Source organism: Heterodontus francisci, chromosome 5 (assembly GCF_036365525.1).
Source record: "Heterodontus francisci isolate sHetFra1 chromosome 5, sHetFra1.hap1, whole genome shotgun sequence".
Lineage (NCBI taxonomy): Eukaryota > Metazoa > Chordata > Chondrichthyes > Heterodontiformes > Heterodontidae > Heterodontus > Heterodontus francisci.
Genome location: NC_090375.1, coordinates 97,616,596 through 97,642,704, shown reverse-complemented (window position 1 = coordinate 97,642,704; position 26,109 = coordinate 97,616,596).

The following is a 26,109-nucleotide window of genomic DNA, read 5'->3' as shown; positions in this document are numbered from 1 at the left end:
ATTTTTTTAATGACGAACCTTCACCCCCCAACTTCAGCACCTTTGAACCTCAACCCCTTCCCACCATACCCACAACCAATTGAAGCAGCTTTCCCCACTCCCCCCACCAGTGTCACACCGCAAATCTCCATATGGAGATCGAAAGGCGCGGGAGTTCTGACCAGTGGATGGAATATCAGTGTGGGACGGCCGTCGCTACCCGATAAGTGTTTATGCAGTAATTTTAATTTCATTAGCAGATGTGGATTAAGGCTCCATCGCCGCCAGAAAGGGTGGTAGGGGGGGGCGCTGCATCGAGGCCTCGCCACCACTGTTAAAATGCAACGGGGCCTTCTTGGCACCAGGGTCATGGCAGGCCTCTCCCAGAAGTATTTTCCAGGCCCCACACCCCCACACCCCATGACGTTGGAGAGTTCGTAAAATTTAGCCCCATGTCTCTGTAATGGCGATTAGATCTAAACTTATTTTGCCATTAGTTCATCTATCTTATTGAGGCTGCTCCGTGCATTCCGTAGAATCAGTCTGGGTAGAAATAAGAAATAGCAAGGGAAAGAAGTCCCTGGTGGGAGTAATCTGTAGGTCCCCAAACAGTAGTTCCACAGTGGAGCACAGTATAAACCAGGAAATACTGAGGGCTTGTAAGAAAGGTACGGCAATAATCATGGGTGATTTTAATATGCATATAGACTGGATTAATAAAATTGGCAAGGGTAGCCTCAAGGGAGAGTTCATTGAATGTATTAGAGATTGCTTTTTGAAGCAACATGTTGTGGAACTAACCAAGGAGCAGGCTATTCTAGATTTGGTATTGTGTAATGAGGTGGGATTAATTAATGACCTCATGGTTAAGGATCCTCTAGGGAAGAGTGATCATAGCATGCTAGAATTTAAAATTCAGTTTGAGGGCGAGAAACTGGAGTCCCACACTAGCGTTCTGGAGTTAAACAAAGGTAATTACATAGGCATGAGGACAGATTTGGCCCTAGTGGACTGGGCAGGAAGACTAAAAGGTAGGACAGTTGATGAGCAGTGGCAGATGTTTAAGGAGATATTCAATTCCTCCCAACTAAAATATATTCCAGAGAAGAAGAAAGATTGTAAGAGGGGGAAAAAATCCATGGCTAAGCAAGGAGGTTAGGGGTAACTTAAAGACAAAAACTAAGGCATACCATATTGCAAAGGCCATTGGCAGGCTGGACGATTGGGAAACTTTTAAAGATCAACAAAGGGTTACTAAAAAAGTAATGAAAAGAGCAAAGGTAAATTATGAAAGAAAACTAGCACAAAATATAAAAACGGATAGAAAAGCTTCTATAAGTATATAAAAGGGAAGAAAGTAGCTAAAGTGAAAGTTGGTCCATTGGAGGATGAGACTGGGGAGTTAATAGAAGGGAACACAGAAATGGCAGAGACATTAAATCAGTATTTTGCCTCAGTTTTCACAGTGGAGGACACTAGTCCCATCCCAATAGTAACAGGTAATGCAGAGGCTATAGAAAGGGAAGAACTTAGAACAATCATCATCACTAGGGAAAAAGTACTGAGCAAACTATTTGGATTGAAGGCAGACAGGTCCCCAGGGCCTGATGGCCTACATCCTAGGGTCTTAAAGGAAATGGCAGCGGAGATAGTGGATCCATTGGTTATAATATTCCAAAATTCCCTGGATGTGGGAAAGGTTCCAGTGAATTAGAAAAATGCTAATATAATGCCCTTATTCAAAAGTCCGAGTGTATCAGGTCTGTGTCCTCAGTACCTTGCTCTATGGCAGCGAGGCCTGGACAACGTATGTCAGCCAAGAGCGACGTCTCAATTCATTCCATCTTCGCTGCCTCCGGAGAATACTTGGCATCAGGTGGCAGGACCGTATCTCCAACACAGAAGTCCTCGAGGCGGCCAACATCCCCAGCTTGTACACACTACTGAGTCAGCGGCGCTTGAGATGGCTTGGCCATGTGAGCCTCATGGAAGATGGCAGGATCCCCAAAGACACATTGTACAGTGAGCTCGCCACTGGTATCAGACCCACCGGCCGTCCATGTCTTAGCTATAGAGACGTCTGCAAACGCGACATGAAGTCCTGTGACATTGATCACAAGTCGTGGGAGTCAGTTGCCAGCGTTCGCCAGAGCTGGCGGGCAGCCATAAAGACGGGGCTAAAGTGTGGCGAGTCGAAGAGACTTAGTAGTTGGCAGGAAAAAAGACAGAGGCGCAAGGGGAGAGCCAACTGTGCAACAGCCCCGACAAACAAATTCCTCTGCAGCACCTGTGGAAGAGCCTGTCACTCTAGAATTGGCCTTTATAGCCACTCCAGGCGCTGCTTCACAAACCACTGACCACCTCCAGGCCCATATCCATTGTCTCTCGAGATAAGGAGGCCCAAAAGAATTCAAAAAGGGAGGGAGGCAGAAAGTAGGGAACTATAGACCAGTTAGTTTAACATCCGTCATTGGGAATTTTTAGAATCTATTATTAAGGAAGTAATAACAGAAGATTTAGAAAGTCAAATACAATCCATCAGAGTCAGCATGGTTTTATGAAGGGTAAATCGTGTTTGACTAATTTACTAGAGTTCTTCGAAGATATAACAAGTAAAGTGGATAATGGGGACCCTGTAAATGTAGTTTATTTATTTAGAGATACAGCACTGAAACAGACCCTTTGGCCCACCGACTGTGCTGACCAACAACCACCCATTTTATACTAATCCTACATTAACCCCATATTCCCTACCACCTACCTACACTAGGGGCAATTTACAATGGCCAATTTACCTATCAACCTGCAAGTCTTTGGCTGCAGGAGGAAACCAGAGCACCCAACGGAAACCCATATGGTCACAGGGGGAACTTGCAAACTCCACACAGGCAGTACCCAGAATTGAACCTGGGTCACTGAAGCTGTGAGGCTGCAGTGCTAACCACTGCACCACTGTGCCACCCTCAGTATATCTGAACTTCCAGAAGGCATTTGATAAGGTGCTGCACAAAAGGCTAATACACAAGATACACATGGAATTAGGGGCAATTTATTAGCTTGGATAGAGGATTGGCTAACCAGCAGAAAACAGAGCGCCGGGATAAATGGGTCCTTTTCTGGTTGGCAAGATGTAACTAGTGGGGTGCCACAGGGTTCGGTCCTCGGGCCCCAACTATTTGCAATCTATATTAATGACTTGGATGCAGGGATAGAAGGTACTATAGCCAAATTTGCTGATGACACTAAAACAGGTGGGATAGTAAGAGGCAGTAAAGAAATAAGAAATTTACAAATGGATATGGATAGGTTAGGTGAATGGGCCAAAATTTGGCAGATGGACTTTAACGTGGATAAGTGTGAGGTTATCCATTTTGGTCAGAAGAATAGAAAGGCAAATTATTATCTGAATGGAGAGAAACTTCAGAGTGCTTCAGTGCAGAGGGATCTAGGTGTGGATCGCAGAAAACTAGTATGCAGGTACAGCAGGTAATAAGGAAGGCAAATGGAATATTGGCATTTATTGCTAAAGGAATAGAGTATAAAAGTAGGGAAGTGTTGCTGCAACTGTACAAGGCATTAATGAGACTGCTCCTGGAGTATTGCATCCAGTTTTGGTCCCCTTACATGAGAAGGGATGTAGTTGCATTGGAGGCAGTTCAGAGGAGTTTCACTGGATTGATTCCAGAGATGAGGGGTTTGTCTTATGAAGAGAGATTGAGCATTTTAGGCCTTTACTCTCTAGAGTTTAGAAGAATGAGAGGAGATCTAATTGAGGTATATAAGATGATTAAGGGGATTGACAAAGTAGACGTAGAGAGGATGTTTCCTCTGGTGGGGCAATCTAGAATGAGAGGTCATAGTTTTAGGATAAGGGGCAGCAGATTTAAAACAGAGATAAGGAGAAATTACTTCCCTTAAAGGGTCATGAGTCTATGGAATTCACTACCCCAGAGTGCGGTGGATGCCCGGACATTGAGTAAATTTAAGGAGGAAATAGACAGATTTTTTATTATTAATGAGTTGAAGGGTTATGGAGAACCAGCAAGAAAGTGGAGTTGAGGCTGAGATGAGATCAGTGATGATCGTATTGAATGGCAGAGCAGGCTCGAGGGGCTAAATTGCCTACTTCTGCTCCTAGTTCTTATGTTCTGAAGTGGATCCTGTGTCCACCTGAGCCATGAAAATGAGGTGCCCTTCTACTGATACTGCAAACTGTGGTGGAGTTAGCACTGGAGAACACCAATGGGGGCAATCTCACAATACCACTGGGATCATGTCCGAGAGAATTTTGTATCCGACTTCTTTAATACCAGATGTAAATTGTCAACATTTTGTTTTGAAATTCCATCATAGAGCTCAAAAAGCAAAATTAAGGAAAAAGGAAAGGAGTCGATCTTTGATCTATTTTAAATAACTTTTAATAGCTCAAACCTAATGATCTTAAAACAACATTTCTGGACAGTGGCTATCGTCCATAGATGAAAAGGATATCAGGATGAAGTAAAGTTGTTTGATTGCTACAGATAAAAAGAGTCCCATAACCTAACTGGATCGCATCTCTGGAGACTTCTGAAGAATTTTGAACTCTCTTTAGAAGTTATTTCTGATTTGAAACCAAGGGCTTCTTAGGTTTTGCTCCACATTTATCAGGAGGCAAGAGCTAATGCTAATACTGCAACATAGGAAAATATGTTGGAAGCAAGCCAGTGTGAACTCAATAATTGCAAATAATCTGGCAAATCCAGTACAAATGACAGCCAGAGACTTTTGGACAGCTCCATGTGCTTTGATCTAATATGGAGAGGACAGCAGCATCAGAAAAAAACTTTAAAATCAACTAACCTACTTGATCAAAATAACATGAAAAGTGCTCCAACTACATAAAGTGTGCCAAACAAACATACGAACGTATGAATTAAGAGCAGGAGTAGGCCATTCGGCCCCTAGAACCTGCTCCGTCATTCAATAAGATCATGGCTGATCTGATTGTTACCTCGACTCCACATTTCCACCAACTCCCGATAACCCTTCACCCCCTTGCTTATCAAGAATCTATCTACCTCTACCTTAAAAATATTTAAAGACTCTGCTTCCACCACTTTTGAGCAAGAGAGTTCCAAAGACTCACGATCCTCTGAGAGAAAAAAATTCTCATCTCTGTCTTAAATGAACAACGCTTATTGTTAAATAGTGAACCCTGGTTCTAGATTTTCCCACAAGGGGAAAAATCCTTTTAACATCCACCCTGTCATGATCCCTCAGGAACTTATATGTTTAAATCAAGTCGCCTCTTACTCTTCTCAACTCCAGTGGATACAAGCCTAGCCTGACCAACTTTTCCTTATAAGACAACTCGTCTATTCCAGGTATTAGTCTAGTAAACCTTCTCTGAACTTCTTCCAATGCATTTACATCCTTCCTTAAATAAAGAGACCAATATTGTACACAGTACTCCAGATGTGGTCTCACCAATGCCCTGTATAACTGAAGCAAAACCTCCCTAATAAAAACAAAAAGTGCTGGAAATAGTCAGCAGGTCTGGCAGCATCTATGGCGAGAGAAGCAAAACTAACGTTTCAGGTCTGTGATCTTTCATCAGAACTGGCAAAGGTTAGAAAAGAATAAGGTTTTAAGCAAGTGAAGGGGAGGGGGTGGGAGAGAGAACAAAGGGGAAGGTGTTTGATAGGGCAGGAGAGATTAAATAACAAAGCTGTCCTGGGACAAAGGCAAAGAGTGTGTTAATGCTTGTGGTGAAAGACAAAGCGTTAGTCCAGAGAGAGTGTTGATAGCAGAAAAATAAGCAGCTCTGACAACATGAAAAGCAGGTACATGGTTAAAAAACTAAAATAATTTTAAAAAGGTCAGTCATGCTCTGAAGTTATTTGAACTCAATGTTCAGTCTGCAAGGCTGTAGAGTGCCTAATCGAAAGATCAGGTGCTGCTCCTCGAGCTTGCGTTGATGTTCACTGGAACACTGGAGGAGGCCAAAGACAGAAAACCGCCCTGCCTTTATATTCAATTTCCCTTGCAATAAACGGTAACATTCTATTAGCTTTCCTAATTACGTGCTGAACCTGCATACTAACCTTTTGTGATTCATGCACTAGGACACCTAGATCCCAATGCATCTCAGAGCTCTAAAATCGCTCACCATTTAGATCATATGTTTCTTTTCTATTCTTCCTGCCAAAATGGACAATTTCATATTTTCACACATTACACACCATTTGCCAGATTTTTGCCCACTCACTTAGCCTATATCCCTTTGTAGCCTCCTTATGTCCTCTTCACAACTTACTTTCCTACCTATCTTTGTGTCATCAGCAAATTTAGCAAATGTACATTCGGTCCTTTCATCCAAGTCATTCATATAAATTATAAAAAGTTGAGGCCCCAGCACTGATCCCTGCGGCACACCGCTCGTTACATCTTGCCAACCAAAAAATGACCCAATTACACCTACTCTCTGTTTCCTGTTAGCTAACCAATCTTCTATCCATGCCAATATGTTACCCCCTATACCATGAGCTTTTATTTTCCACAATAACCTTTGATGTGACGCCTTATCAAAGGCCTTCTGGAAATCTAAGTCCAGTACATCCCCTTTATCCACAGCACATGTTATTTCTTCAAAGAACTCCAATAAATTGGTTAAACATGATATCCCTTTCACAAAACCATGTTGGCTCTGCCTGAATACCTTGAATTTTTCTAAGTGCCCTGCTATAACGTCTTTAATAATAGCTTCTAACATTTACCCTAAGACAGAGGATAAGCTGACTGGCCTGTAATTTCCTGCTTCCTGTCTCCCTCCCTATTTTCTAATCCAATGGCACCTTCCCTGAATCTCAGGAATTTTAGAAAATTAAAGCCAGTGCATCAACTATCTCACTAGCCACTTCTTTTAGAACACTAGCATGAAGTCTATCAGGACCCGAGGACGTGTTTGTCCGCAACTCCAACAATTTGCTCAGTACCACTTCCCTGGTGATTGTAATTTTCTTGAATTCCTCCCTTCCTTCCATTTCCTGATTTACAGCTATTTCTGTGATATTACTTGTATCCTCTATAGTGAAGACTGATGCAAAATACCTGTTCAATTCATCTACGGTCTCCTTATCCTCCCTTATTAATTCTTCAAACTCACTTTCCATAGGACCAGCGTTCACTTTGTTAACTCTTTTCTTCTTTAAATATCTATAGAAACTCTTACTATCTGTTTTTATATTTCTAACTAGCTTTGTCTCGTACTCTGATTTTTTCCTCCTTATCAATCTTTTAATCATTCTATGCTGTTTTTTACATTCTGTCCAATCTTCTGACCTGCCACCACCTTTGCACAATTATATGTTTTCGATTTAAGTTTGATACTATCTTTAATTTTTTTTTGTTAAACTCGGATGGTGGGTCCTCCCCTTGGAATTTTTCTTCCATATTGGAATCTATCTATTCTGTGCATTCTGAAATATCCCCTTAAATGTCTTACATCTCTATTGACCTATCCCTTAACCTAATTTGCAAATTCACTTTAGTTAGCTCTGCTTTCATGCCCTCATAATTGCCCTTGTTTAAAATGAAAATACTAGTCTTGGACCCATTCTTCTCTCCCTCAAACTGAATGTAAAATTCAGCATATTATGATCGCTGCTACCTCGGGGGGCCTTCACTATGAAGTCATCAATTAATCCTATCTTGTTGCACAATACCAAGTCTAGTATAGCCTGCTCTCTGATTGGCTGAGTAATGTGCTGTTCTAAGAAACTATCCCAAAATCATTTTATGACCTCCTCATCTAGGCTACTTTTGCCCATCTGATTTTTCCAGTCTATATGTAGATTAAAATCCCCCATGATTATCGCCGTACCTTTCTGACAAGCTCCCATTGTTTCTTCCTTTATACTCTGTCTTACCTTTATCATTGCTCATCTCTACCCAAAGCACTTCTACATCCTGGTTTCCTGAACTTGGGTCATCCCTCTCTAATGTACTAATACCATCATGAATTAACAGAGCCACCCCTCCTAGCTTTTCCTAGCTTCCTGTCCTTCCTAAATGTCATGTACCCTTCAATATTCAGGTCCCAATCCATGTCATCCTGCAACCATGTCTCTGTAATGGCTATCAAATTGAAATATAATAATTATAACAATGATAGGAAAAATAAAAATTCCATTGAAAGAAAAATTGATACAAGTACAGTTTTGATGAATAAAATTTGAGTTGATGCAGTTCTTTTTCACTCTCACCAGATATAATATGCTGATGCAGAAATACTTTACTGTCAATCACTTTTAAGTTGTACCAAATAGGAGGGGATTCTCCTCTGAGTTGCTGTCCATTTTGGAGTGGTTTTGGGACAGTAAAAGATGCAGAATGGATTCTTTAAGGGTACTGCCTGAAATCTGTCCTTAAAAAAAGCTATACCTGCATTTTTCTCCAGAAATACCAAATCCCCTTTAAGACCCACTGACTTTGCTAAGCGCCCCATGTAAATGGGATCAAGGGACGTGGCCAGCCCTTCTGATCCAATCCCTTCCATTCCATCCTACACTCAGCCCAAATAATTAACACCATCATAAATCAGGTAGTAGAGGATTCAGCAGGTATCCTAGAGGTGAATAGAGCTTAAAGGAAGACATTCTGTATGTTCATGCTGAAGGATGGTGTTTGTTTCCATTTATAATGCTCTTTAAATGTTCCTTAGGTGATAAATCAGGACATTTGCTATTACCTTTACTCAGCTCTGCTCAAAGTACTGCGTAGTACTTGAAGCATAGATTTTCCTGTGGAAATATCTTTGCTTTTGTGTTAGGATGAAGAGGATGATAAGGATATACAAGATGCTGGATTAGAGATTATTGGAATCAGGCATCACAAAAGGCATCTCTTCCTTACATGTAAACACACAGTACTAGGGTCTATAGACCAAGAAGGCCTTACTTACTCTTCACTAAATTTCTGTACCTCAGAAGCTTATGTTTCTTCCTGGAGGTCATCAGGGAGCTATGTCAACTGCTAACTGAAGACCTGAAGCCCATTTCCACCACAAGATCAACACTGCCTGTACCAGTCTAGATCATCACTGCCTTGAACTTTGGATTGGGATCCTTCCAAGGAACATCAGGTGACCTGTGCCACATTAACCAATCAGTTTCATTAATTTCCTTCCCAATGAACCAAAGAGGCAGGGATAGACAGTTATTTAGTTCTGTAGGCTGGATGGCTTTTCACAGATGTAGGGAGCAATTGATGGAACCCATGGGCAGCTCAAAGCCCCTAATGAAACTTCCTTTATTTTATGAACAGAAAGGGCGAGGGAAGGTGGAGTGCCCGTCGCTTTCCTAATGCCATTCAATTTTGTCAGGGGTGGGGAATGTCGAGAATGACCTTCCCACCCAGAGATCAATTGAGGCACTTAAGTTGCCAATTAATGTCCACATAATGGCGTCTTCCTGCTCCCGCAGGTATTTTACCAGTTGCTGGTGGGAGCCCTGCCACATGGGGAGGTCACCCAGTAAAACCAGGTAGTCTCTCTGTGGGCTGGCGGGGTTGGGGCCTCCTGCTTGAGCAATCTGTGTCCCTCAGAGGGTCCCCGGCAGCAAAGGCTGCCCCTGCACAAACAACCAACCTCTGCCCTCAATGCCCATCCATCCCCCACCCCTAGCTGGGGCCTGCCTGACTGGCCCCAGCAAGCCTGGCCCCACTTACCTGCAGTCCAAGGCTACATGGCAGCTCTTAGTCCTGGGTCTACTGCAGTACCAGCAGTGGCCATCGCTTCCAGTGCTGGTGCTGGGAATGCTGAGCTGCCAGCCCTCTGATTGGCCAGCAGCTCTTGGAGGCAGGATCCCCATCCTTAAAGGACAGGGTCAGGTAGTTAATAGTCTGAATGCCGTAAAGTGCAGCTGGGGGCTCCTCAGAACAGCCGAGGTGGTGTTCCACCTCAACTTTCTGGCCCGGCAGGGGACTCCTGCCCCCTACATAAAATCCAGCCCTTCATGTGCAATGCTAATTACTTGATCCAAATTTCATTGCCAGATAGCTGGGAAGCTGCTATAGCTCTTACCATGCAACAATCCGTCTATCCAACCCTCATGACCGAAGGCTATATATCAAAGTGATGAATTGCTCTGTAGGACTATCCTCTCCACCCATAGTTGATGACCCCTGTGAGGTTTCCAGACAGAAAAGAAAAATAGATATAACAAGGACCATGCAACTGCAAGAAATTACAAAAAACATTGGCATTCTGAAGTCTTGTCTTCAGTGCCTGCATAAATGGAGTGTAACACTGTGATGCAGCCCAGCCAGAGTCTCCAGCATCATGTCGCACGCTTCATAACATTGCCATGAAAAAGGCTTGCTGTTTCTGTAACCTGAAGCATTGATGATGCTGATGAAAGGGAGGAAGCACCTGTAACCCTATGGAATGAGGAGAATACACAATTAGGAGAGAAAGTCAAACAGGAGAGCCAGCAGCCAGGCGGCAGCGTAAGGAGAGCACAATGCTTTCAAAAAATAAAGATATATTCATAAAACAAAATTGTGGAGCACTTGCCATTTCTCCATCCACAATCCCACAAAGTTTCTCAAATAGGAAATAACTCTCATTTCTACAGTCGTATAGTGCTTTACAACCAACAGATCACTTTTGAAGTACAGTCACTGTTACTACCTAGGCAACCATGGCAAAAGTTCTCACAAACAGTGAATTAGATAAATGGCCAGGTAATCTGTTTTGGGTGGTGTTGATTGACAGAACATTGTTGACCAATTCACAAAATAGCAGATAATCATTTCTCTAATTCTGGTTTTCTGCTCCACCTTTGACAATAGAACAACTAAAATACCTTTGCATTAGTCACATACAGAGATAAAGCACAGGTACAATTGGGCCCCTGCTTATTATGAATATGGTACAGTCATCTTCTTGCCCAGGTTTCCAGAATCATTGAGATATGCTGCATATTGGTGGCAGTGAGGAATCTCATCTGATTTTCTAACAATGAGAATGGGAGCATAAATCAATGCAATGTTGTAAATGCCTTTTTAATCAACTGAAATTGATATCAATAAATTACTTAAAGATGCTTACAAGCATCTTTACAAGCATCTCTTACAAGTAAGAGTACCATACTCTCACAATTTAATATGATGGTGTGTATATTGATGGGGAATGGAGAAGAATTGTACCAAAAAATAAGTTATGCTGTAATGAACAGGATTTTGAGTCTCTTCAGAATATGTTCTGTGTTTTGGATTATAATTTGAAACTGTTCAATTCAGGACCTGCTTGAAAAAAATCTCATATAAATATTGAATAAGGCTCATTTAAGATGGTGATAGACTGAATATCAGCAATTCATATAATCAACAACATCTATTTATATAATGCTTTAAACGTAATAAAGCATCCCAAGGTGCTTGACAAGAGCATTATAAAACAAAATATGACACTGAGCCACATAAGGAGATATTAGGTCAGATGACCAAAAGCTTGGTCAAAAAGGGAGGTTTTAGTGAATGTCTTGAAGGAGAGAAGCGAGGTAGAAAGGTGGAGAGGTATAGGGTGGGAATTCCAGAGCTTGGGGATTAGAAAATTGAAGATGCAGCCACCAATGATGGAGCAATTAAAATTGGGGATGATCAAGAGGCCAGAATTAGATGATCACAGATATCTCGGAGAAGATTACAGAAAACAGGAGGGCGAGGTCATGGAGGGATTTGACAACAAGGATGAGAATTTTAAAATCAAGACATTGCTTAACCAGAAGCCAATATAGGACGGCGAGCACAGGGGTGACAGGTGAATGGTACTTGGTGCAAGTTAAGACACAGGAAGCAGAGTTTTAAATGACGTCAAGTTTACAGAGAGTAGAATGTGGCAGACCAGCTGGGAGTGCATTGGAATCAGTCAGAGTATGATTCATTGTCACTTTGGCAGGTTTACAAATGACTACTTAAAATATCATTTAATGAAAAATCGCAGTCTGATTGGCAGATCCCTTAGTGTGTCATGAATAGATGAGAACCCCCTTGTAAATAGTGTTTTGTGTATTAGAGTATTAACGCCAATCACCATTTTTGTACATCATGTTTAAGTTATTACTTCTATGTTCCGATTGTCAAAATGGAGGCGAGAGGTCAGGTGGGATAAAAACTTGAAAAGGGTCTCGTTTTAGGACCCAGGAAACCCCAATCTAACTTGCCTGCACTTGAAACTGTAACAGTTTGAGGGTACAACCTGTTTTCAATCCACAGCTGCCTTTGGTTCAGATTAACCCAGCTGCCTGAAGATGCACATCTCTCTCTAAGACACAGCCTGCAAGAAGCCAGAAAATTAAAGATACAGACTGCAAACAGTGAAGAAAATTAATGACACAGTCTGCAAAAATAGCAAGAAAACCTGCTTTCTGTTCACTTCCTCTCCATCTAAGGAAAAGGTGACTTCAGCCAAATCCAGTGGGTAGGTGAATAATATCATAGGCTCATTTTACAAATGCTTTTGAAATTGCATCCCCAATTTCTCAATCTGCACTCCTGGTGGGCCCCACGTGCAACCCGAAAGCAATGAAATGTTTACTTTTCATTAGGGCCTGAAACAATGTTTTCTGGGTGAGGCCTCTGTTGAGGCAATGACCTGGCTTGGGAGTAAGGTAATGTACATCTATGTCTGATGCATCCAGCTGTTGATTCTCCAGGGAATTCATCTTTTTGACATAATCCTTTTTAGGAAAAATGTTCATGATGAAGTCTATCAAGTGAACTACCTTTGCCAAGACTCCCACCAATTTCCAATGGTCTGATATTAACAGAAGAGAATAATTGATGAGCAGATCACTCATGCAGTGCTGTGTACAACTAATGCTTGTAGCATCAGCATTAATCAATTATATTGATTCTATAGTTCCTCTTCTCACTGCTAAAAACTCAAATCTGAAAACACACTTGGAAACTTTGAATTGGGAGACCAGACATTCAACAAAGGCTTCCTCGAGACTGTACAAATGAGTTTGAAGATATTGGCTGGAGAAGTCTGGTAGATTTTAGATGTGTCTCCTAGTGGTATTAACAGCATACTTAAAAGCAAGAGTACCATAGTCTCTCAATTTCATATGATGGCGTTCATAGTAATGGGGGATATGGAGAAAATATACCAGTAATAAATAATGCTGCAGGGAACAGGATTTTAAGCCTCACTTCAAGGTAAGTTCCATGTGTCGGACAAAATTTGATACGCCTTTGGATAAAGACTTTGTATATTTTGACTTGCTGTACACATGTGATCTTTGATGTCATGATATGTAAATAAAAGTTTTCGGGCAGCAGCCATTTTATGCACCACATGGAATATGGTGTCAGAAGTGAGTAGCTGGGATCTGAGAGGATTTTGATAGCTTTAAAACATACAGCAGAGGTGAAAAACATCAGACTTTAAAGCATCTCCTGTCTGCAACTTTGCACAGGACATTGACAGCTGGGTAAGTCATTATGGCTTTGAATTTTCCAAATAGGCTTTTATCCTCTGGAGTTTAGAAAAGTAAGAGGTGACTTGATTGAAACATATAAGATTCTGAGGGGTCTTGACAGGATGTATGCAGAAAGGATGTTTCCTCTTGTGGGAGAATTTAGAACAAGGGCCACTATTTAAAAATAAGGGGTCGCCCATTTAAGACAGATGAGGAAAAATGTTTTCTCTCAGAGGGTCGTGAGTCTTTGGAACTCACTCCTCAAAGGGCAGTGGAAGCAGTGTCTTTGAATATATTTAAGGCAGCGGTAGATAGATTTTTGATAAGCAAGGGGGTGAAAGGTTATCAAGGGTAGGCAGGAATGTGGAGTTGCGGTTATAATCAGATCAGCCATGACCTTGTCATATGGCGGAGCAGGCTTGAGGGGCCGAATGGCCTACACCTGCTCCTAATTCGTATGTTCGTATGTAAGATGCAACGGCACAATGTGCTCTGGAAGTCATCATCCTAGCAGAGACATTGGCTGGGATTTTATTCTAGTGATGGGGGTTTCGAACTCCGGAAAAGCAACTCTGAGATGCCCTGAATGCCTGCTGAATCTAGTACCAATCAGGCACTTAAGTGGTCAGCGGCGGGCCTTCCAAAAGATCAAGGACCCTGTTGCCGAAAGTCCCACCCTTGGAAAGGTGCCAGACAATCAGAGGCCGGCAGCTGCAGTGCCACCACGGAGGCAGTGGCTGCTGCTGGAGGAGCACCTTCCTGAGGCCGATGAGCATCGCTAGACCTAGGCCACAGATAGGTCAGGGCTGGAGGCATCTTGCAGGGTTAGACTGCGGTGAGGGGGTGTAGTAGGGTTGGTAGCAGGGGAAGGGGGGTGGCTCGCAGCAGGTTCAGGCACGAAGTGCCTTTTAATGAGGGACTCACCACGCCCAGAGCTGAGAAGTAGCCCGCATAATTTCTCCTGCCATGCTTTCCATGTGGCTATGGCAGCAAGATGCCCTTAATTGGCGTTAATTGCCTATTTAAGAGACTCAATTCATGGTGGGGCAGGAAGGCTGTTCACAGGCCTTCCTGCCCCGTACTATATTTCGGTGGAGGCGGGATGGTGGCTGACACCAAAAACTACCAGTGAGATCATAGAACGCTTGAAAGCACACTTCAGTCGTCATGGCATTCCCGACATTGTGCTGAGTGACAATGGTCCTTAGTTCACAAGTGAGGAATTCAGCACTACACCAATTGGAAGAAGCACTGAGGGTAAAAGGGTACAACATTTACTCTGGGTGGAGAACTTCAACGTCCATCACCAACAGTGGGTCGGTAGCACCACTAATGACTGAGCTGCCTGAGTCCTAAAGGACTTGGCTGCTAGACTGGGTCTGCGGTAGGTGGTGAGAGAACCAACAAGAGGGAAAAACCTACTTGACCTCATCCTCAGCAATCTACCTATCTCAGATGCATCTGGCCATGACAGAATTGGTAGGAACGACAACCGCACAGTCCTTGTGAAGGCAAAATCCCATCTTCGCACTGAGGGTACCCACCATCGTGTTGTGTGGCACTACCACCGTGCTAAATAGGATAGATTTTCAACCAATCTAGCAATTCAAAATTGGGCATCCGTTAGGCGCTGTGGGTGATCAGCAGCAGCAGAAATATATTCAACCACAATCTGTAATCTCATGGCCCGCATATCCCCCACTCTACCATTACCATCAAGCCGGGGGACCAACCCTGGTTCAATGAAGAGTGCAGGAGGGCATGCCAGGAGCAGCACCGGGCATTCCTAAAAATGAGGTTTCAACCTGGTGAAGCTACAACACAGGACTACCCGCATGCCAAACAGCAGAAGCAGCATGAGATAGACAGGGCTAAGCGATTCCACAACCAACGGATCAGATCTAAGCTCTGCAGTCCTGCCACATCCAGTCGTGAATGATGATAGACAATTAAATCAGCAACTGGAGGAGCCTCCACAAACATCCCCATCCTCTACGATGGGGGAGTCCAGGACATCAGTGCAAAAGACAAGGTTGAAGCATTTATGTCCATCTTCTGCCAGAAGTGCCGAGTGGATGATCCATCTCGGTCTCCTCCTAAGGTCCCCAACATCACAGATGCCAGTCTTCAGCCAATCCAATTCAGTCCATGTGATATCAAGAAACAGCTGAAGGTACTGGATACTGCATAGGCTATGGGCCCTGAAAACATTCCAGCACTAGTACTGAAGACCTGTGCTCCAGAACTTGCCACGCCCCGAGCCAAGCTGTTCCAGTACAGCGACAACACTGGCATCTACCCAGCAATGTGGAAAATGCCCAGGTATGTCCTGTGCACAAAAAGCAGGACAAATCCAACCCGACCAATTACCGCCCTATCAGTCTACTCTCAATCATCAGTAAAGTGATAGAAGGGGTTGTCAACAGTGACACTTGCTCAGCAATAACCTGATCAGCAATACTCAGTTTGGGTTCTGCCAGGGACAGTCAGAGAGGGTGCAGGAAAGATTCACAAGGATGTTGCCAGGTTTGGAGAGCTTGAGTTATAAAGAGAGATTGGATAGGCAGGGTCTGTTTTCCCTGGAGTGAAGGAGACTGAGAGGGGACATGATAGAGGTATATAAAATTATGAGAGGCATAGATAGGGTAGATAGCCAGAGTCTGTTTCCCATGGTAGGGGTGACTAAAACTAGAGGGCATAGATTTAAGGTGAGAGGGAGGAGGTTTAAAGGGGATCAAAGGGGTAAATTTTTCACACAAAGAATAGTGGGTATCTGGAATGAGCTGCCTGAGGAGGTGGTGGAGGCAGGAACAGTAGCGACATTTAAGAGGCATCTGGACAGGTACTTGAATGAGCAAGGCATAGAGGGATATGGAATTAATGCAGGCAGATGGGATTAGTATAGATAGGCATTATGGTCGGCATGGACGCGGTGGGCCGAAGGGCCTGTTTCTATGCTGTACGACTCTATGACTCTATGAATTCTCCACTATAAACATCCTCGGGGTCATCATTGACCATAAACTGGACTGGAGTAGCCATAAAAATACTGTGTCTACAAGAGCAGGTCAGAGGCTGGGAATTCTGCAGTGAGTAACTCACCTCCTGAATCCCCAATGCCTGTCCACCATCTACAAGGCACAAATCAGGAGTGTAATGGAATACTCTCCACTTGCCTGGATTGATGCAGCTCCAACAACACTCAAGAAGCTCGACACCATCCAAAGCAGCCTGCTTGATTGGCACCCAATCCACCACCTTCAACATTCACTCCCTCCACCACTGATGCACCGTTGCAGCAGTGTGTACCATCTACAAGATGCACTGCAGCAATTCACCAAGGCTCCTTCGACAGCATCTTCCAAACCCGCAACCTCTACCACCTAGAAGGACAAGGGCAGCAGATGCATGGGAACATCATCACCTGCAAGTTCCCCTCCAAGCCACACACCATCCTGATTTGGAACTATATCGCCGTTCCTTCACTGTCGCTGGGTCAAGGTCCTAACTCCCTTCCTAACAGCACTGCGATGTATACCTACACCCCAATGACTGCAGCGGTTTAAGAAGGCAGCTTACCATGACCTTCTCAAGGGCAATTAAGGATGGGCAATAAATGCTGGCCTCGCCTGCGATGCCCACATCCCCCGAACGAATAAAAAATGTTGCATGAAGAATTGTCACATCGATCGTACCAGGTGAAGGTGGATAACCAGATCGATTGCCACAACTGCAGACATCCATACTAACCAGAGAAGCTGCTCCTTCATACAAACGGCTGATGGGACAGATGGCGGAGCTGGCTTGATGGGCTGAATGGCCTACTGCTGGCTCCTATGTTCCTATCTGAGTTTGCCAACTGAATAAAGAACTGAACAGCCAACAACTCGCATAAATGTACCATAAAAGGACCTGAACGCTTTGAAGATATTTTTGTGAAACGTTTCTGTTGGGATAGACAAATCTGAAAGCACAGGAAAGAAGACTTTTTTCTGAAAAAGGGGATACTTGGATAAATATTTTTCTAAACTATGGCTTGCCATATGCATGTGACCTTGGATGTCATGATTAAAGACTTTTAAGCCATTTTATGCACTGCATAGAACAATACTAACCAGTTCAAGACATGCTTTGATTAAATACTGACCAAGGTAGTTTTAGGATTGATCGATGCAAACTAGCTATCATTCTGTCTTGTCTTCTTCTTCTTTGGCCTCCTTATCTCGAGAGACAATGGGTAAGCGTCTGGAGGTGGTCAGTGGTGTGTGGAGCAGCGCCTGGAGTGGCTATAAAGGCCAATTCTAGAGTGACAGGCTCTTCCACAGGTGCTGCAGAAAAATTTGTTTGTCGGGGCTGTTACACAGTTGGCTCTTCCCTTGCGCTTTTGCCTTTTTTCCTGCCAACTGCTAAGTCTCTTCGACTCGCCACACTTTAGCCCCGCCTTTATGGCTGCCCGCCAGCTCTGGAGAACGCTGGCAACTGACTCCCACGACTTGTGATCAATGTCACAGGATTTCATGTCGCGTTTGCAGACGTCTTTAAAGCGAAGACATGGACGGCCGGTGGGTCTTGTAATCGGAGTAATATTCACTACCACTTCTACAAGTTCTCAATACTACATTTCAAAAAAAATGGTTTCATTTGCCTAATGAAGCTAAAATAAAGTCAATTAAATGCAACATATGACTTTATTGTGAATATTTATTGATTTTATTGCACAAATCACACTTGAGATTGAGTATTTTCCTCAAATTATTATAATTTAATCCTAGCATATAATCTGTTTTATGAGCTGTATTTTATCACCTTATAAATGAACATGCCTTATTACCATGTACAAAACCTGAATTCAAAAGGTAAAGAATTGAGGGCTAATGAGGTTAGGATTAGATTATTGCAGTCCATAGAATACTTCAAGGCTTCTAGACATATATTCCTAAAGGCTCAGATGCTCATTTCTGTATCCGTATTCAATGGATCATCCTCCATTATTTGCACCACTGCCAGTGTAATGCCACCACCAAACATATCTTCCTCTGCACTCCCCTTTCAGCATTCCATAGGGACTGTTCCCTTCATGACACCTTAGTGCACTCCTCAGTTACCCACAACACACTGGCTGGACTTTTATGCCCCCCAGAGAGCGGGATGGTGGCAGGGGGAGGGCAAAAATGGAGCAGGAGGCTCGAGGCACCCTTCTCGACCCGCTCCCGCCTCCGCCGCCATTTTATGCGGCGCAGCGACGATGAGAAACGGCCCACCCGCCCCAGGCCAATCAAGGCCCTTAAGTGGCCAGTAAACAGCCACTTAAGGGCCTCCCCCTGCCGCCTTGGGGATTTTACCTTTGGCTGGCCCGAGAAAACTGCCTGTTAAAAGTAGGCGGCTTTCTGACAGCCTGGGGGGGTGGAGGTGACCTCCTGATCAGGCACTCTGTGCACGACGGAGGGCTGCCCCTGATGCCCCAACGACCCCCAATGCCCAAAAAGCACCCCCGTCCCCAAAATGACCACCCTTACCTTGCCAGGGGCTGACTGATTGCCCCCGGCGAGGCCTCAAAAACCTACTCGTTCTCCGTGGCTCCCTGACATCTTCTGTCTTCCGCTGGGCTGCAGTCCCAGCAGTGGCCACCAGTCCTGGTGGCACTGCTGGGACAGAGAGCTGCAGGCCTGCTGATTGGAGGGCCTGGGGACCGTAAAATCTGGTCTGGATCCCCAGGACGGTGGAGGCGGGCTCATCACCGACTTTTTGGTCAATGGGCGGCTCCCGTCCGCCAAGGGTAAAATTCCGGCACCCCTTATCTTCCTAGGCACCTTTCCATGCATGCGTAGGAAATATAACACTGGTCCTTTATCTCCTCCTTTCTCATTGTCCAAATCTCCAAACTTTCCTTCCTAGTGAACTTGCGATTTACTTGTACTTTTTTCAATTTAGTATACTGTATTCACTGCTCACGATGTGGTGGCCACTTTGTAGAACACCTCCATTCTGTTCGCAAGCCTGAGCTTCCTGTCGCCTGTCATTTGAGTTATATGAAAGTCATGTGAGTTATATGAAAAGGAAGAATGTGCAGGGTTATGGGGAGAAGGCAGGGGAATGGAACTAAAGGAATTGCTCTTTTGGAGAGCCATTGCAGACACGATGGGCCGAATGGCCTCCTTCTGCAATGTAATGATTTTGTGAATCTGTGATTTCAATTTTCTACCTTGCTCCCGCTCTGACCTTTCTGTCCTTGTTTTCCAATGAAGCTCAATGAAAGCTCGAGGAACAGCACCTCATCTTTCAACTGGGCACTTGACAGCCTCTAGAATCAACATTGAGTTCAACAATTTTAGATCATAACCTCTGCCTGGATTTTGTTTTGTGTTTTTTGGCTAGTTCATTTTTTTTCCTCTGTTGTTTATTTTTTGATCACTTTACTTTGTGTTTGGATAGCTACAATCCTGCCATTCACACCTTATCAGGACAAATCTTTTGTTTCTTTACTTGTCCCATTACCACTCCCATGGCTTTGTACCATGAAAAATCCTTTTGTCACTTAATTGCTCCTGCCCTCCACCCTATCACAGACCTTCCCTTTTGATCTTCCTCCCACCCTCCCACTTTCACTTGCTCAAAATCTATTACATTTCTAATTTTTCTCAGTTCTGACGAAAGGTCACAGACATAAAACGTTAAATCTGGGCTGGATTTTACCAGAGGCGGACGGGACTTTGCCACCGGCGTAAAATTCGGTGGCGAACCTGCTTCCGCCTAGCCCTGGGTTCCGACCCACATTTTACGGGTCCCCGGGCTTTAATTGTCCCGAGGCTGAACCTCCACCTGCTTGAGGGAGGAAGTCCCGCCTTAGTGAGCTGCCAGCCAATCATCGGGCCGGCAGCTCTCAGTCCCAGCTGCGCCATCGAGAGCAATGGCCACTGCTGGGATGCAGCCCAGCCAATGACATGGAGCCAGGAGTGAAGGTAAGTTGGGCATGCCTCAGCAAGGGGATCGGTTGTGCCCTGGTGAGGCAAGGGTAGTCATTTGGGGGGCTGGGGGGGTCATCTTAGGTCCCGGGCGTGGGTTGAGAGGTGGAGGCGGCCCTCAGTTGGGCACCCTGTGCTCGACTGCCATGGCACCCCTCCACCCCCCGCGGGGTGCGCGAAAAGGCTGGCAGCTACTGCTGGGTGGCTTTTCACATCCCCCAGCACGCCCGCTTGGAGGTGGGCAAGGGCCCTTAAGTGGCCTCCCGCTCAGTTTTAGGCCGCCGCCATCCTGGGCAGCGTAAAATTCACCCCTCTGTCTCTCTCTCTCTCTCTCCACAGATGCTGCCAGACCTGCTGAATGTTCCCAGCATTTTCTGTTTCTATTTCAGATTTCCAGCATCCACAGTATTTTGCTTTTGTCATGTCTGTATTCTGTTCTGTGATATTGGGCTTTAGGGCAGACCAGAAGTTGAAATTGTAAATGATTATGCACAACATAAACCCAACAGCTAAGACACCGCATGACCTGAAAATAGCCATGACAGCTGTGAAAAGGAGAGAGAAATACTGCGCAAACAAACACTGGATCAGCTTATGTCAAGAAATTCAAACTGCATGTGACAAAGAAAATCGATGAGCCATGTATGAAGGGATCAAGAGGGTGCTTGGACTCGCCATCACCTAAGTTGCTCCCCTGATGTTGGCAGATGGTGAAATACTCACCGACAGAAGCAAACAGATGTCCCGCTGGGCTGAACACGGCTGTGAGCTGTAGTCCTGTGAGTTGAACATCTCCCACTCTGCGCTCGATGCTCTCCCGCAACTTCCTGTTATGGATGAGTTAGATGAAGAACTCTCATCACTGGAGCTCAAGAAGGCTATAGACCACCTAGCGAACAGAAGGGCACCGGGCAAGGATGGAATCCCAGCCGAACTGCTCAAGCATGGAAAGTCCCATCTATTGCCATACTTTTATGACCTTCGCCTTCTCTGCTGCAAAATAGGCTCTGTTTTAAAAGAGATGCATGATGCCAAAATAATCACACTATATAAAATCAAAGGTGACAGAGGAGACTGCAACAACTACAGGGGCATCTTACTCCTCAGTATCACTGGGAAGGCCTTTGGGTCATATTTAAAAGACTCTGTTTACATGCAGACCAAGTGTACCCGGAAGCGCAGTGCAGTTTCCATGCCGGCAGATAAACTGTGGATATGATCTTCTCTATATGCCAGCTGCAAGAAAACTGTAGGGACAGAGTATACACCCCTTTACATTAGTTTCGTAGGTCTCACTAAGGAATTCAACATCTTCAAGTGAGCAGGGCTCTGCAAGATTTTGAAAAAAATTGGCTGTTCACCGAAGCTCCTCAGTCTCATCTGCTCCTTCCATGACAACATGCAGTGCACTGTACAGTTTGGTGGCTCCATTTCTAACAGTTTCGGAGTGAAGAATGGAGTGAAACAGGGTTGTGTCCTATCCCTCACTCTGTTTGACATCTTATTCTCCATGCTCCTGACCTTCACCTTCCCTGCAGATGTGGAAGAAGTCTATTTGCACACTAGGTCAGACAGCCAGCTCTACAATCTATAAAGGCTGAAAGTGAAGCCAAAAACACATCACATCCTGATCAGAGAACTCCTCTACGCTGATGATGTTGCACTAGTCGATCACATGGAATCTCAGCTACAGAGACTCATGGACTGTCTCTCCTATGCCAGTAACTTGTTCTCCTTGACTATAAGCATCTAGAAAAAAGTGGTCATGGGACATGGTGTTGCATCTCCACCCCTGATCACACTAAATAATACCACACTGGAAGTGGTTAACAGATTCTGCCACCTAGGGTCCACAGTGATTATCTGTCCCTTGATGCAGAGCTCGATACACACAAAGGGAAAACAGCTACCACCTTTGGCCGACTTGCGAAATGCGCATGGAATAACACCAAGCTGACCCTTAGGACCAAGCTGATGGTTTATAAGGTCCTCATCACCTTGCTGTATGGTTGTGAAATATGGTTGACTTACAGCTACCAAGAAAAGAAGCTCAATAATTTCCATCTTCCCTGTCTGCGATGCATTATGGGTATATCCTGGCAGGACAAAATGACAAATGTGGCAGTCCTCTCAAAGGCAGAGCTCCCAAGTGTGTTGGCACTAATCAAACAGAGGCGGCTTCGGTGGATCAAACACGTCCACAGGATGGAAGACGGTCGTGTACCCAAGGACCTTCTGTATGGTGAGGTAGCCGAGGCCCGAGGACCAGTGGGGCACCCAAAGCTCCGCTTCAAGGATTCTTGCAAGCGTGACATGAAGGCCCTAAATGTCCACTATCACACCTCGGAGTCACTACCTGGCGAAAGAAGGAAATGGTGACACATCCTATGGACTGGTGTGCACTACCATGATGGCCAGTTGCTACAGCATCATCAAAAACAACAACTCACAGCATCACTTGGCTTCATGTGTGACACAACCTGCCTCGCAAGGATTGGCCTTCACAGCCATCAGCAAAGGTGCACCAAGAAAAGACACCTCACCGAAATGAATTGTTTGCTGCGTGTCCATCATTTTTTGTAGATAAAAGGATGTCAACCATATGGCCACTGATTGGTCTAGATTTTGTTCCCAGCCCAATGTCAGGTTCCATGGCGGTGGGGGGTGTGTGGGTGGGGGCCATAAAATCGGAGCAGCAGCGCGTCGCCACAGAACCCAATGGCGGGATTGTCGAGCCCAATCTTCCCGGTGGCGGGGAAGCTCCATGATGGGCCGTCCGCCGCACTGCGGTGGGATCCAATCTAGCATATTTAAATAGCACATTTGCAAGAATTAAAATATAAACCACAGCGATCTTACCTTCAGTTCCCGATCCTCAACGAGCGGCACGCATGTGCCTTCACTTTCCCGACCAGGGAAAGATGGTGTCATCGAGGTGGGTAAGTGGTGAACTCTGCACTTTGTGTATAGGGAAAGGGGAAGTGGTGAACTCTGCACTTTGTGTACAGGTAAGGGGGAAGGGGTAAACTCTGCACTTTGTGTATAGGGAAGGGAGAAGGGGTAAACTCTGCACTTTGTGTATAGGGAAGGGGGAAGGGGTAAACTCTGCACTTTGTGTATAGGGAAGGGGGAAGGGGTAAACTCTGCACTTTGTGTATAGGGAAGGGGGAAGGGGTAAACTCTGCACTTTGTGTATAGGGAAGGGGGAAGGGGTAAACTCTGCACTTTGTGTATAGGGAAGGGGGAAGGGGTAAACTCTGCACTTTGTGTATAGGGAAGGGGGAAGGGGTAAACTCTGCACTTTGTGTATAGGGAAGGGGGAAGTGGTGAACTCTGCACTTTATGTATAGGGAAGGGGGAAGGGGTAAACTCTGCACTTTGTGTATAGGGAAGAGGGAAGGGGTGAACTCTGCGCTTTGTGGAGAGGGAAGGGGGAAGCGATGAACTTTGCACTTTGTTGAACTGTCTACAGGGCGGGCAGCCTTTTAAAAATGGTGCCAGCACCTGTTTCTGCATCAGTGACACTGTAAATGGCACCAATGCTACCCCCGCCACATGATTGTGGTGGCAGCTGCTGTGAATATGTAAACTGTTGGCGCTGATCCTGCCATTTTCCATGCCTGCCGTTGCTCCCGGTGGCGGGACTACAAAATCCAGCCCATTGTTTGTTCAAGTCAGTCTACAAAATGATCCTTGTAGGAGTCAAGTAAACAAGGTGCTGTGGATTTATATAACATTAATGTGGAGGCATTAACTTTGGTAATGGCAGCATTGGCAACACCCTGTTCAATACCTGATTGATTTATGAGATTACTAATCCATTGTGTAGTCTTCAGGTGAAGTGGATTTGGAGGATGGGAGAATGTTGTGATAGTCCATTCCCTGGACTCTAACCCTTCCCATTTGTTTAATGGCCTTCCTGCCCAGTCAGTGCTTCAGCTTTCACACTAGAGCCAGCTCCATCATTGCGCCAACGTGAAAAATGTATTTCTGCTTGAATGAATAAATATAAATGGAACCACCAAAGACCTCATGGGCCTTCAAAGCCTTCACCACTTGAGCTTTGAAATAATGAAATAATTGCAGCCTCCAAAAGTTGTACTGGGCTTTGGGCTGCATGGACTTTAATTAATAAATAAATAATTCTTCCCTGCAAATCAGACTTTGCAGTGAACTGGGCTTCAGCAAGGAAACAAATGAATCCAGCCTTCAAAAATTTCATTGGGCTTCAGAACCAGTGCCATCCCAAATACCAAATAAATAAATATAAATCAGGCTTCAAAAATTCCATCACTGAGCATGCTTTCAGCCTTAAATTAATGAAGTTAATAAATACACTTTCAATCAGCCTCCATAGGGAATCTGCCAATCACAAATCAATCAATGAAATGACTGTTCTCTCAATAGATACAATCAGACTTCAGCCCAAACATACAAACTACAAATCACTAAATTAAGTAGAAAAATAGAAAAGGCTGGAAATACCCAGCAGGTCAGGCAGTATCTGTGGTGAGAGAAATACAATAAACGTTTCAGGTCGATAACCTTTCATCCAAACGCATCAGAATATTTTCTGGTTTTATTTCAGATTTCCAGCATCCACTGTATTTTGCTTTGAATCAATTAAATATGACTGATTAAATATGACTGCCCGAAATACCACTTGGTCAATCATCAGTTAATTAATTAACTCAATTAATACATAAAATCAGATTTTGACAGTAGAATAGCCACACATTAAGTAATTAATCTTCTATAATTGTATTTAGTCCAACCACACCACCGTCAAATTAATATAAATGTTGCATAATACATGAAGTGTATTTTAAAATAGTCACTAAACACATAAGATCAGACCTCGGTAACAGCAAAACAATCGCAAAATAATTAATCATCCCAATTTCGTCACCACTACTACAACATCACTTCTACTTGATTATAAAACACTGAAGTCGATTTTCACAGCCTCCATCCTGCAAGAACAGGGCAGTAGCACTCCAAAAATCACGGGGTTGAATTTTGCAGTCTCATCCCTTGTGAAGGGGAACATTCTAAAAGGCATTAAGGTGGACAAGTCCCCAGGTCCGGATGGGATCTATCCCAGGTTTCTGTGGGAAGCGAGAGAAGAAATAGCTGGGGCCTTAACAGATATCTTTGCAGCATCCTTAAACACGGGTGAGGTCCTCGAGGACTGGAGAATTGCTAATGTTGTCCCCTTGTTTAAGAAGGGTAGCAGCGATAATCCAGGTAATTATAGACCGGTGAGCCTGACGTCAGTGGTAGGGAAGCTGCTGGAGAAGATACTGAGGGATAGGATCTATTCCCATTTGGAAGAAAATGGGCTTATCAGTGATAGGCAACATGGTTTTGTGCAGGGAAGGTCATGTCTTACCAACTTAATAGAATTCTTTGAGGAAGTGACAAAGTTGATTGATGAGGGAAGGGCTGTAGATGTCATATACATGGACTTCAGTAAGGCGTTTGATAAGGTTCCCCGTGGTAGGTTGATGGAGAAAGTGAAGTCGCATGGGGTCCAGGGTGTACTAGCTAGATGGATAAAGAACTGGCTGGGCAACAGGAGACAGAGAGTAGCAGTGGAAGGGAGTTTCTCAAAATGGAGACGTGTGACCAGTGGTGTTCCACAGGGATCCGTGCTGGGACCACTGTTGTTTGTGATATACATAAATGATTTGGAGGAAAGT